A 15,203-nucleotide genomic window follows, 5' to 3' on the forward strand; every position below is an offset into this window, starting at 1 on the left:
GCAGGCTATCTGGATAAATAGCTCTCCAGGAAATAAGGCCAGCATACACAATCCAGCTGTGGAAAGGCAGAACAGATTTTCACTATGGGCATGAAATGAATCCCAAAGCACTTTTTGCTCTTGTAAAGCAAGCAGGATTCTGTCCCCAGTACAAGAAAAATGATTGATGCATTTAAAACTTTGGGAACTGAAAAGGTTTTGAGAGCTTTCCTCTACAAAGGATTTACAGAGTTACAAGAGACCCAGTACTATTCCTTTCCACGGCTACATTTCCATTCTTCTTTGGTAAGTTCTTAAATACATAATAAAGAAAGTGAGCACAAGCCAGATTGACAGTTTAACGTAACTCCCTTGACTTCAGTAATTGGCAAGAGATTAAAAATCTCTCTGCCAGGTGAACAGTCACAGGTTTTGTAGGATGTTTCACTCTCCAGAGAGTGTACCCTGGGTTTCTTGGAATGCCCTCGATTTTCTGGTGCATTCATCAACGCTTAAGAGCATTTAAAATTACTCCAGTGTGGCAGACTGCTCCCTTACTGAATGCAAGGCTGGCAGAATGAGGAATTTTAAGTCCGGAAAGGAGGATGTTTCCAGGCAAATGTCTGGTTTTCCTCAAATTGAACATTCGTGCTCTGAAATTGTTCCCTGGATATATCATTGGACCTTAAAATAGAAGCCTTGTGACATTACTGAGTCAGAAATTGCTCTCAAGATGCTGGAAAATGTCTGGTGTTTGTTCACACACTTTCAGTCCTAAAAAAGGGCTCAAGTATTTCGCACTTGAAGCAAAATGACCTCGGGAGTGTTTGTGTGTGTGCACATGAATTTGTGAGGCTTTTTTGTGGAGAAAGAAAGGTAATGGTCAATTAACAGATGTTAATGGAGAACTAGGAGAACATACTGTTCTTCACTACAGTTCAAACGGCTGGAAGGTTACAATTCACTGACACACATATGAAAAAGAAGGTGTTGATAAACCTCTAGATCTAATTTTATCTTTAAAGTAAATCAAAACCCAAGGGTAATTTTGTCTATGTACTGCAGAGGTTCATGACTAATTTTCTCCCTGTAAATAAGGAAACCAAAGGGAAGGTATGCTAACTGCTGAACCAACAATGTTTTATGTTGTAAATAATTTAAACCAAGCTCTAGACCAGCAGAATTCGACCAAGGCAAAAATGGACAATAAGAAGCTTTACAGAATTCTAAATCAGAATAAGAGATGCGTTGGTGTAGTTTCCCAGCACGAACAACTTCACAGAACTGTGGCAGCTATAAAACAATTTCCACTCTTTATATTATTAACAACTGCTGTCATCTTCACTTTAATCAGTCACTTCCTAATATCAATGGATGCACTTGAGTTTAGTCTCAGAAAGTCAGTAATTTTTAAAAAACAAGAATCAACATAAAGTCAGCATATTCTTAACTCTGTGGTATTTCTAACATTCTGGAGATTTTTTCCTAACAGAAAAGCTTATAAGCATAAACACAGCAGCTTTGATCAGGTACTCATAAGCTACTGACTTTTAGGTCTGTTCAAGACAGTTTATATTTGAATGCAAATATTTTGCCTATAAAATAGTTTATATACAAACACAGGACCTGAAGCTCCTTAGTGAATTACTTGTAAGCAAAATAGAATATTTTTAGGAAGATGATCAATACCGGTAACTTCTGTGGTTTCCAAGAAATACCCCACCACAGATCCACAGAATTTCATGATTTTGTGAAAGTTCAAGATTGCTTTCTCCACTATGTCTGTGGAATTCACCATTCTTTACTTCCTTTGGCAGAAAAAAAAATTGTGTAAAAATTCATAAATCTTCCTACTGAATCAATATGCCCTGAGAAAACCTGCATTTCAAAGAAACACCAAGAACAAAACAAGGCAACAAAACTCCTTTGACCACATGGAGCAAAATCCTAATACCAGCTAAGTCAGTGGGAGCTTGACTAATTTACCACTTATGCCAGCAGGGCAAGGACTTCACCTAACCAGAAATATGACACCACAAAACACAGCAAATTTACCAGCACTGAACTGGTGTCAGGGGTCCTGTAGATTTTTTGTAGAATTCAAAAATGTGATTGACAAAACAATAAGGCATTAATCAGATTTTGTAATGGTATCCTCTGTTAAGAACTTGCTCACTGATGTGCAGAACTATGGAGAGTTATCTCAGCTGGGACTCTGCTGAGGCTCAAGTTGCTGTCTTGGCCTTCTGTATAACCAGTGTGGAGGTGTATTTTCTAAAAAGAAATTAACTCCATCTCCAAATAAATGCCTAAAATAGGTGGACTGGATCCCAGGACCACAGGCACAGCCCTTACACCACTCCAAACTCACCCAGGCTTGCAGAGGTCTGTTTGGATAACTCTGTACTTGAGAAATGGATCACCAACAGACCAGAAAAACCACCCAAGGACAGTGAAGAGAGGATTATTGTTATATTGGGAGCCATAAAGCTCAAAGGAACAGATCACCACTCATCTCTTCCTACATTTTAATAAGCTGCTGTTTACCCTGCAGTATTAGATACAGATCATTGTGTTTTGTATGTCTATTACTGGAGTTAGATATGACTCCTCTGCACATAACCTCAAATGAACAGCAATATGAATACAGGTTTGGAGAGCAGCAGTCCAAACAGATAACATTCAGACAACAGCAACAGTAGCTTTATTTTTACTTGTGACCTTTATTTCTACTGCTCTGAATGCTCTGCCATAAACAGTGTACTGGAGTGCAGAGAACACAAAAGTAGTTAGGGCTAAGTTCACAACTGCAATGAGGATTATGGGCACTTCCAAGAAACACTGTAATTCTTTTCTCCCTCAGATAATAATTTGATTGTACCTTTCATATTTTCACTTTCCTGTTTTAAGTTCTTGCCATTATTCACCAGCTCCCTTTCAGGTACTACAGTGTATATGAAACACATTACACTTTTTGACAAAGCATATAAACCCCCTGAAAAACCACAGACAAACTAAATACAGGAAATACATTATATTGAACACTCACCTACATATACACAGGCCATAGAAGCTCACAGGCCATAGAAGATGGCAGGTAGGCAGAGACCAAGAGGATAAAAATAAAATCATGTTTTACCAGTAAAGCAGAAAGATTCTATGATATCAGACTGCAGGACATGGAAGGTTTCCAAACTTTTATTTCCCTCTGCATTTTAGGGACTGGTGCAATCTCTGGAAGAAGGATGGTCAGTTTGTCACTAAACACTTCAAGCTTGCTTATACAGTATTATCAGGTTTATTGCTCTAAAGTTTTGCAAGCCCAAAAGAGGACAAGCGCTTTGACTAAGCCTGGTGCTGTCCAACAGAGGGCAATGGTACACAATCCATAACATTTGCTCTCCCTGACAAAGCCTCTGTTTCAACACAGAAGCTGTGGCACAGTTAGAGATCTAAGGGGACACCAGACACCAAACAGTGGCATTATCAGCACGTCCACTGGAACTCAAATGCCACAAAACTTTAAAGTCTGATCTAAATCAGATGGTACAGGAGGCATTCATACAGCACTGTTTAATGAGTCCTGCAGAGATAGTAGCTGATTATGCCTGACCTCAGCAGCACGGGGTGGACAGATGTCATTATCTTGTTTTACCAATGGAAGAGAACAGGGAGTGGAAAGAACATGTGCACTGCCCAGGGCTGCTGGGACAATGGCAATGCTGCTCTTGGATGAGGACATTCCTGGCTCTTACCTTCACCTATAATCCACTGGCTATTTATAGCAGCCATGCATACTTCACAACGAGCACAATTACGTTCTTACAGCTCAGAAAAGGAAGAGGAAGGAAGCTCCAGGTCTTTTGAAGAAACAATCTAGTAATTCAAAAGACAGATCAAGTTATGACCCAGACTGCCAGACAAAATTCACCAAATCCCATGAGAGAGAATGCAAGGCTTTGGAGTTGTTTACTCATAGTAACCACAGCTGAGTAAACAGAGATTAACCTCAAAGGGTAGTAGAAGGATTAGTTTAAAATATCAGAATTAAAGGAGAGTCCACATTTGCTTACATCAACAGAAACCCCTGTCTTCTCCCACATCACCACGCTAGTCTCACCTAAAGCCTGTAAGAAAGCAAACAAATCCATCCAAAGGAACCAAATCTTAAGTTCCTGTTGAACCATGAGCGTCCCCATGAGCCATTGCCAAATGGTCACTGGCAATGTCTTCAGTCTGACGTCTGTTACTAAGGAGCACATATTGTTTCTGTATCTGTCCCAACAGTAATGTACAACATACACCCAGCTGCTACCCAGGAGATCAACCCTGCCACTAAAGGGAAAAGAATGGCACAGCCACACTCAAAGGCACCAAAGGAAGGTTTGTATCAGGAGTCACTTCCATTAACCTAGGGAAAAGGTGACACACATGAAAAATTATGAAAGATGGTGCAAGATTTTATCTTGTGCCTCCTTGAAAACTACTTTAATGAGAAACGTGATTAATTTAAAAATGAGTGAGCAAAACTTGACTAACTTGACACTTCTTTTTCAACAAAGTGGAGTTAACAATTAACTTCTTAGCAAGTAGCATAACAATAAATGTAGATAAAATCAGTTTACTGACAAAGTATTTTGATGAACAAAAAGCTTAAAGAAAAAAAAATCCATGCTAATGGATTAGCAATACTAATTCTTGGAAACAGAAACCTCCCGGAAAAGAGAGACAGCAAGTACGTAAACAGAAAGCAGCACAAGCACTGCCAAAGAATCTTCCTTGAATGCACAGTGGCAAGGGACAGCTTCAAGATAACAAACAAATGTAGAGTCAGCCCATGTGATTACCAGCTCCAGCTGTTTCCATGCAAGATACTGAGGCACAGTCTCTGGGGGAAAGGGAAGGAAGCTGGCACAATTAAAATGCATTATGTGCACAGTCAAAAGTCACGCAGGCTTTGGTATTTCCAGCTTCCTTGCCACACAGGCCCAAGTCATCCTCCACTTGAATGACAGTATTAAAGAGCTGTTTAATTTAAATTGTAGGAGTAAATACAGTTCAGGGGGAAAAGCAAAAACATTAGATCTGTCATCCCTAATCACCCATACATTCTTTCCTATTTGCTCCAGAGCATGGCTATTTGTTCTAAATAACAGCATAAAGATAAATATTTCCCTAGGAAAAAAAAACTTCAGCCTTTGTAGTTAAATGTGTACATAATATATTATATATATCTTTTTTTCCTAGTGCAATAACACTGATGAATGGCTTCTGTCAGAGTTTGGATGAAAGGGAGTCCACGTTTCTGGGAAGTGTTACTCTTCAAAAAGTCCTGCACCAATGACTTTTACTCTTGCAGTGTGTTTTTTGAGGGGGATGGAATTATAAAGACAATTCTAGACCTTTGCCAACAATAGTTTCTTGTTTCTTTTAGTTCTGTTCACTGTTCTGAGCAAAAGAGGAATTCAGAAAAACAATTAAGCTGCAAATGCTGGCAGCTTCTGTTTGATTTGACAGATAAGCTTTATCTGAATTAAGGCACATAAAAGGGTTGGTACAGCAAGTGTAACCCCACAGGGCACAATGCCCACATTCAGGGCAGCTCAAGTCATGGAGGAATTACTCAGGAGAGTAAAACACACATGTACAATCCCACAATGCATTCCCATACAGTGCCAGGAGTTTTAATTCCACATCTGTAGAATATCAAGAGTAAGAATGGAAAATATCTATGGCATGGCTGGACTCAAAGTGGAAAATATGAGATCGTAGGAGTTTTGTTTTCTGTTAATCGTCTAGCAAGCCCATTAGTCATGGAATGCCTCTAAACACAGTGAATCTGTGAGGAAAGAAACAGGAGCAAGAGCCTTAAGAGAAAATACAGCACATTTCAGGAGTGAAATATTCCTTCTCCCACTTTAAAATAATTCTTCTTGCAAAGATGGAAATATGGATCAAAATTTGGCCTTGTTTCTTTCATATTTAAGAGTTTTGTGAGTTGACAATTATTTGGATGGAGCAAGTTACTTTTTACTTTAAAAAAATTAAAGGGGCAGACTGATGATGGTATAACCCAGCCAGTATTACTTCCAACACCATTGATCAGACTTGGTAAAGAATAGTATCCAACCTATTGTATTTTGATTGTATATTCCAAGTACCCTGTAAAATACATTCTTTCTGGGGCAACCTGCTCACTGATCTTTTCTGCATGACTCCAATATTAGCTAAAGTAATAAAAAAGGGAAAAATGCCAAGAATTAATCACAAACTCAGATACTATCCCTGAAACATGTGCATAGTAGTACAGTAGATGTGCTCCACACAGTGAAAACTACTGCAATATTTTGCACTTAAAAGGATCAAATTGACAGGTGTATTTGGGAGTATAATGCAACTGTGATATGTGACAGTTTTAAAATTTATACTTGCTTAAGTTAATGATGCTGCATTCAGTTGCACTGAATAGCAGAGCTTTTTAAATGGGTTTGGGAACAGTGTTCAAATTTTTGAAAGGCAAGGTCATGACACGTCTTGATGACACATCTTGATGACACAGCAACAAAGAAATGATACTTCTAATTCACCACTTTTGTGTTAACTTACAAGAAAAAATAAATCTGCTCTACTCCAGGCTTCCTACATTTCAGCCATGAAATGTTCTATTTAACTTCAAAGTTAATGGGATCACCAGAAAATACCCAAACACTGGAAAGGCCACAAAGCAGAACAGGAACATCATCCGTACCATTTAGGGAAAATTCACTTAGGATGGCTGCTGACAATTTGCACTGCTGAGTGCAGAAATTAGTTCCTTACATGTGAGACAGGGGAAAAAAATGCCCCCAAATCAAATTGATAGTTGGTGTTGTTTCAATGGTGACAATGGTGTTACATTTTTTCCAAGCTGGATTTTTTCCACAAGGAGATCACTTTGGTGGTGGGCAAAGACCTTTCTTTTTCCTCAGTGACAAGTGAGAGACTCCAAACCTTCTTTGATAAGGAAAACACCAAACAGAAAACAAATTCAGCCAGACTATAATCTCAGAAGTGAGGTCTACACCTCATTTCTGATAATTGGGAAAAAACCACAACAGAAATACACCCTACATCTTCCCTGCTAATCCTGAGTCTGCCTGTGAAAAACACCTAGAGAAGAACCTTCACAAATGCCAGAGGCAGATTTACAGCTTTAGAACTATCCCCTTGCTAATAAAAAAAACATTCTGCAACTTTATTAAACAAATAATATCTAAAAGCTTCTAAAACACATCCAGGTGTCCCTGCCTCACAAGCCTGGTTGGTAAATGACACTCAGTGCCTATAAGGTCAGCAAATAGTGCATGTTTGCAAGGGGAACATCCCTTGCTTTGGTCACATGATAGTCAGCTGAAGATGACCAGAGTTTATTTGGATTACTTTTTTTTTTTATTTCTGCTACCTTCACTATGTAAGGGTTTCATTTCTCAGAAAAAATTGAATAGGTAAACAGAAAAGCTGATTCTTAAGTACTCAATTGTCTGAATGGAACTGATTCATTTTGAACTAAAATTACTGTCTTTTTTGTGCTGTATTTTAATTTTCCAAAATATAGCATATGCTCTTCCAAAAGACCAAAGTAAACTTCTCTCTCTTCAGAAGCCAAATAAGGAACCAGTTTTCCTTATACAACTAATACAGAATTAACATCTTACATATACGTTAAAAGAAAACTCGGTCTGTCCTAAGGGTGAATTGTCCTCAGATCTCTTCTGGAGAAAACTGACCTCCCAATAGAGGATCTGTTCCCTGAGCATCATCTACAACCAGCCTTTAACTTACTCTCTAAGTCTTCGCATATGCTGAATAAAGAGAAACAGTTACCGAAAAGTGTTGGTCTGAATTTGTGGTTTGGTAACCAGCAATCTCTGCTTCAAAAGTCCTTTTGCCCAGTAGCACATTGTGAAGTCTGAAAATAACCTAGCCTCTATATTTATACGGCTGGATAAGGTAAGTCCCTAAATTCATGTTCAAAGCATGTAAATAAAAATTACTTTTTCAGAAGCCCTGAGCTCTGAAAACAGTAAATGGCTAAATGCCCATCATGTCTTAAAATCAGCCCCCAGCTCTGTAGCCTGAATATGGTGCTGCATGTGCAGTTCTGGACACCTAGATTTAAATGCTTGCTAAAAACAGTCTCAATAAAGCTGGTGACAATGGAATTTAGAGGCATGCTGGTTTCTCCCAGTAGATTAGATGCTTTCTAGCTTTTCCAGCCCAAATGTTTCCAGATGCAGGAAGAATAAAACAGGCAGCAGGTTCAATGCTCCCCTCGGGACCCAGCTGCAGATCCCCCTGCATTGAGTACACGCAGTTTACATGCACATTGAGTACACTGACGCTCAAACAAGCCCTGCATGTGCTCAAGGGGAAATCTTATTTGGCCAGTGACACCACCACAGAGCATTGCAATCCTCTGAGTGCAGAGACAAATCCTGCTTTCATTCTTCTGCAGCAGCAAAGCCACATTAGCTGACACTCCCTTGCCTGAACCAATCATGGACGTATCCTTGCTTTGATTTAAATATGTTCCTGTGCAGGAAGGGCAGAGGACAGTGATTTATTTGCACAGAAAAATATGAGTGGCTATAATGATTAATGGGAATGTAATTTTTCATAACACTAGGATACTAAAAAGAGAAAGAAATGTGGGACAAGTTATGTAATGTGTACTGACTGAAATATGCTTCATCTCTCTGAAAGGAGACATGACTTGCCACCTCTGGAGTGAACATGAGCTTTGCCACTGAGGGAAACTTCAGCTGCTTTAAATCACAAATCCATTCCCCCTGATTTATTCTAATTTATGGTGAAATGTGCATCAAAAACTGCTACACCCAACACGAGAGTGTCCACTGCATGACATATTCTTGTCTCAAAAAGAACAGTATCATCCCTGTGACGTGTAGGCCTAAAACTCAGCGGCACCAATGAGTACAAGAGCTGCCTTGCCCCAAAGCCCTGAAGATAAAGCAAGGTTAACACAGCTGCCCTGTGCGAGGACTGAGGGTTCCTGCAGATTGTGAGACATTAGTCTGAATCACTTACAAATAGCAACTGTACCCAGAGGAACAAGTGTCTTGGAAAGAAACCACTGTTACCTAGGATGACACTTCTCTTGGAACAGTGCTGAAGTTTCCAGGACAGACTCACTTCTGTTCAAGGGATTAGAAGGCATGTTCACAAATTTTTACTCAGGGCAGCACAGCAGTATCACAACATTTCTCTAGTTTCCTTGTGAAACGGGATTAGGCACTTGTGCACATGTCTGCATCAACAGGATTTTTAGCTCCAGTCTATGGGGCACTGGGGCCAGCCTTCAAACTTCTATTATGGCCTACACAGTGACCTAAGGGAAGAATGAAAAATTATCCATGTCCCTTCTGCTGCAGGCTGCCACTCTTCAAGGACACGTGTCTCTTTATCCTTTCTCCATCATGGAAGCATGGACAGAGGCTTCCAGGCTGTGGGAGCTACTTTCCTCAATAGAAAACAGAAGAATGTTTATCACCTAGTGATTATAATAAAATGACTGCTGTAGCATCTAAAGCCTTGCAAAATAAGTAATTAGAAGCTATGTTAGATTGTATTCTTCACTTAGGCAAAAAGAATCTGCCTGGAACATGAATAAACCAAAAGCAAAAAGAAAACCAAAACAAGCCTACTTCAGAGGATGGTGATCTCTGGATACAATTACTCTTTATATGAAGTTTGTTATTATGCAGGAGGGCAGGTTGTCCTTTCTGGAGAACAGAAAATACACGTTGAATAAGTTCACATCCCAGTAAGTTTATCAGTCGGGGGAAAGAATTAGAGCAAGTGATAAATGAAACCTGAGATTCTAAAGGAATCTTGACATTGATTGTCAAACCAGAAGTCCACTAAAGTTCTATGCAGAAGTCCCAGGCAAGATGATAAACGTACAGAGGATGAAACAATGGAGGAAGAAACTGAAATAATATTGGAAAATGCTTCTTTAATAGATCTGCTTCAGGAAAAAATGTTTAAAAGGACTGAAATAGGCCAGCAATAAAACAGGTACTGTGTTAACCCTGCTGCAGAGCGCTCCTTGCTGAGGGCAGTGGTTACCATAAGGTATTGTATCAGCCACAGAAATATTTTCACAGCAGGGCTGGCAGCCAGAACACCTGTTTTTCAACTAAATGTTGATAACTTTTCTCTTTCTCAAGTGTGGAAAAAAAATGGGAAACACCAAAGTAAGCTCTTACACCTTATTTGTACTGTTTTTGGTTGGGTTTTTTTTCTTTTTAAATATAAGGGTATTTTCCTGCCAGTTTTTTCCTATGAAAACACTTGGCCAGCTGATTCCTTCTTGGGCTATTTTATTGATTATTTCCTGCCAGCACAGTTCCTGTGTGTGCACAACAGTGTTCCTACTTAGCCAGAAGTCCATCTCAACTTCTGTGCCTTTACACTCACATGGTGTTCTCAGCTTGGGAAACTGATGTTTACTTTAAAATTATTTCAGCATGAAAAGCTATATAAACCATACTTAACAATCACAGGGCTTCATAGTACTCATGTTTGGATGTGAAAAAAATAGTCCAAATAATCTTCTTGCTGTTCAAATTTGTTTCAAAGCCTTTCATTTTCTCTTTCATACCATTCTTCTATTGAAGAATTCTTGAACTCACACTTCAATTAGTCCAGTCTTGCTTTGGAGCTGCAATCCCTGGTGATCAGTGGGCCAAATACACATAAAATTGAACTGGTAGGATCAGGAGTTTATTTTTCTTTAAACTAAAAATTATTTCCCCTCACCCCCATTATTTTCAGCTTTATTTACCAGTGTTGACCATTTTAAGGCTGATTTTAAGTGGCAGAATTTTGCTCTCTTCTTTGTTTATTTTGAAGAGTTCACACTGTCCTGACTTAAAAACAAATATATAAACTACAAACCACATATGAAAGAACTCAACCTGCTCATAACAAAAGCCTCTTGTCTTCTCTGAGTTAGTTTCAAACCACCTAGTTTATAGAAGTCAGATCAACAAGATACTTGCATCATAAGTACTGCCAGCATCACAAGCCAAGCTTCTAGCTGCCTTAACAGAGAGTAAAAAATTCAATATATATGAAGGCAGCAAGTTTTTGTGGTTTTGGTTTTTGTTTGTTTGGTTGGTTGGTTTTTTCCCTGAGTCAGGAACAGCAATGCTGTTAATATGCCAGAACTTAATCTCAAATTTTAAAGTGGGTGTTTTTTTGTTTTGTTTTGTTTTGTTTTGTTTTGTTTTGTTTTGTTTTTCCAGCTCCTGCATTCATAAGAACCTGGGTCTTCCAGTAGCTTGTTTTCACAAAATTCAAAGATATCTGCAGCACATGCCTGACAAAAGTTATTATGTACTTTCCCCACACTACAGTTAAAACAACACATTCTTTACGAACCATTGTCCGGAAGATGGCTCTTCATTCTGGATGGCTGGATTTGTCAATATAAAGTTAGGAAAATAAATATTAAACTAACCCACTGATCTGATAGTATCAATGGAGTTCATAAAAATCAGATATACAGTGAGGTTTGCCTCGGATCTGCATTTTCAAATACTTTAAAAACATGCTACGTACTTTAACCATTATGAAATGTGTTTTGGACTAAAATTTCCCCCTTCGCCTTCAAAAACAAAATCCTCCAAATACTCTGCCAGTTTGATGTTTGGCACTACCCAGCAAACAGAAGTTCAACAACTTGGCAGAATAGTCAGTCTTTTCTTTGAACTCCTATTTCGTTTGGAATGCTTCCTTTTAAAACCACAGCTCCACATCAGAAACAACAAAATAAAATTCTCAGGTATCCAAATCCTGTGGTGAAGGCATCTAAATAGATTCTCTAGGTATGGAGAAAGAATTTGGAATTGAATGCAGTACGAAAAGGGTTTATCTCCAAACAAGCATCAATCTGCCAGAAAGATGTGCATGCCCTGCAATATTTAAAAAGAAAGGACCTTCTCTTTAAGAGCCCTTTACTCGGGCACTCTCCATGCTGGTGACACAACATCAGACTGCAATGTTGATGCAAGCAGAGAGAAGACCTGTATCCTTTTGATGGAAGAAAAAAACAACTCCAAAGAGGAAGTCAGGCTAACAGTGCAGTGGACCACCCACAGAAATGAAGGAGTTTTCAACCAGTGACCATCAGAACATGCACGCACTGAAATAAAGCTCCCTGGCCAGCTGCTGGCTCTGATTAAGTCTTTGACAGCACAGGCTGGTGCTTATGGCCTTAGCCCTGGGGATTAAATCAGGCTGTCAGCTTTTTGTTTTCTTAAAATGCCTATTTCAACTGGAAATGAAGCATGGAAGTGTCAGACAACTGTAAGTAATAAACCTTGAGTAGTCACCCCGTATCTGTTGTCCTTGTAGGCTGAATTCCAGCCAGAGCCACCCCACTATCCCAGCCCTGGGCTGCTGAGGCAGTTTCCCACTCTCAGGGAGGGTGGGGGCAATACTGTGCCCCCAAAAATTAAGCTCCATCCCCACCTCTGCACAGAAAATGTATTTCCAATGTGTCTGTACTAAATGCAGAAAGATCCCACAGCACGGAAAAAAATGCCACTGAAGAAATGCTCCTTGTTTTTATTGATTATTTACCTTCAATCAAACACAGACGAGAGTCTCCAATGAGTTGTACCTATTGAACCATGAATTTCAGTGAGAAGTATTATTCAACAACTAAGATAATTAAACCAGCCTGTCAGCCTGAGAGCAAGGGCAATATTAATCTGTCATCCTCCTTTAGGTCTTCTTCTGACAATGCAGGTAAAAGGGGGCTTTTTTTTCTCAGGCATTTATGTGAATTGCTACTGGGTCTGATGTAAATCCTACAAAATAAACCATCCCATTTGTTTTAAAAAGCTTGAGGATAATGAGATTACTAAATCATATACTAAATCTTAGAATGTCTTCCTATGGATCCCAGAAAAAATAATATTCTTTGGATCCTGAACAAAAAGATGACAGTAACAATAATTTAAAAAACCTATCAAATTCTTTATTTTACTTTATTGAATACATCAGTATCTCAAATGCAATGATCCTTGGCCAGTCTGCTCAATGGAGCTACAGAGAAAGTAGCAATGAAGTATATAATTGAAATGAAAATACTTCATTTTTCATCTGAAAAAGAAAAAAAGTTCCCTAAGCAAAAATTCCAACTGGACATATTTTAAAAAAAAAGGTTTTTCCCACACTTTTCACAGGCAGAGAGGGATATTCCAGATAACTCTACAGTGAGAGGCTTTTCCACTCAAACGTATTTGACTTCAGAAGCAGAAATGGGGAACCCTGTACTGCCTCAGTCAGACTGCAAGATTTGTTTCATGGAAATTTATGACAACAATAGCACTTGGTCTCATTTGCAACTCATGTAGGAGGCCTAGGTTCAGAATTTAAGTGAAAACAAGAATATAAGCACATTTAGATCTATGGGGGCCAGTTTCATTTGAAAAAAACAACTGATGGCAGTTTATCTCCAAAAAAAGGACCAGGTTAATTTCTAAAAGCAACTGTTGGTACTTTATGTCTACCTAACTTATTACTTGGCTCCAGCCAGGTATTTTACAGTAAGTTATGCCTGTAAATTGCTGTCTGAAGCATAGATGGACACAGAATACAGAAACATCAGCTTCATCATTAATTGAACAGCAACTTTGCCATTGTCTAGTAATTATAACCCCTTTTTACAGATATTGCTCATATTGTGTATTATACACCACACGTACGTTAACAGCCTGAATAGTTCATTGATTTAAATTCATGGCATGAAGTTAGGCAGACATGGCAGTCACAGTCTCAGATTGAATTTAAGCACCTGTTAAGAACTGAGGCTTTATTGAGCATTTAAGTTGCCTGAAAGGAGAGGAGAAGCAAAGGATGGAAAAGGAGAGAAAATGAGGGAAAAATAGTTCAGGCTTTTTCCACTTGCCAGCCTGGGTGTCCTTTCTGGTCAATTATGCAATTCAGAGGAAGCAGTGTGGTGGGAAAGAACCCACAAGGTGCTGGAAAAGACCAGACCCAAAGGAAAAGTCTTCCTTGGCTAAATAAAAATACCCTAAATGAAGAAGACAGGAAGATATTGCTTTGTTACCAGGCTGACTAAACATCCTAGTTTGCCACTAATAAAGTAGTTCTTCTTGATGTGCAGGGTTTAATTTTTGTGATGATGTCACATGGTACTGTTGTTCTTTCACCTGCCATAGCTTTTACTAATAATGATGGATATTCTGCTAGTCACATGAATAAATGAATGATGTTTCAGTGATTTGGTGTATTTTTGGTGCCCTGAACCTCTTTGAGCATCATAAAAGAAAGCAGCATTGAACAGAAACAGTTCTAGTTTTGCAGTCATGACAGATACACATTCTTTATTTCAGCTGCAATGACAGGCTTATTTCTACTTCAGCTCAAGGCAAAATTTTCACTCTAGTAAGTAGTAAATTAAATTCTAGGATAGTCACTCTACAAAGTTTTTTAGTGCTCAACTTCAAAACAAAATCAATGTACTTTTTATTGCATCAAATAATTAGTCAATGGGAATTGGAATAGACTAAACATGAGACTATCCCATTTGGGATGCCTCTTGATATTTCCTCCTGGATTAAACATTTAAGTCAGTGTCAATCAGGTGAATGCCCACCTTATAATTGCTTTTGGATATGGCTTTACTGAATTGCATCTAAGTTCCAAGCTCCCTCCCCCATTCGTCAGGCTATTTTAGCATTTAAATTCTTCCCTTCAATCCCATTTGACAGGCTGGTGGTGAAACACTGAGACTATTTGAAGTTGTTAGTTGAATAGGTAAGATTCAACCAAGACTGTGACTGTGTTTGTCAGTACTGTTAAGTTTCTGATCCAGGCACAAAAGCCAGAAAAAAAATCAGCAATAGCAGGAGATCAATTCTGATGGTGAGGATTAAAAGGAACATTTCTTTGGGGCAGAGATGGCCAGGATCTCAGAAATATGTTTTGCAAAGCTAAGCAAAGGGAATAGAAACCTTGAGGGAAAAATAATGCAATTTTTCAGTTGGAAAGGCAGACTTTCAGGACATTGGATCAGGCACATACATTTTACCTGTCTCAAAGTGCTTCTTGCTGCGAAAGGTCTGAACATTGTGTTGGTTTGTTTTGTTACTCTCCAGATTCTGTTTGCAGTCAGAATTCCTTTCTCC

This window comes from Zosterops lateralis (genome assembly GCF_965231275.1).
Source record: "Zosterops lateralis genome assembly, chromosome: 5".
Lineage (NCBI taxonomy): Eukaryota > Metazoa > Chordata > Aves > Passeriformes > Zosteropidae > Zosterops > Zosterops lateralis.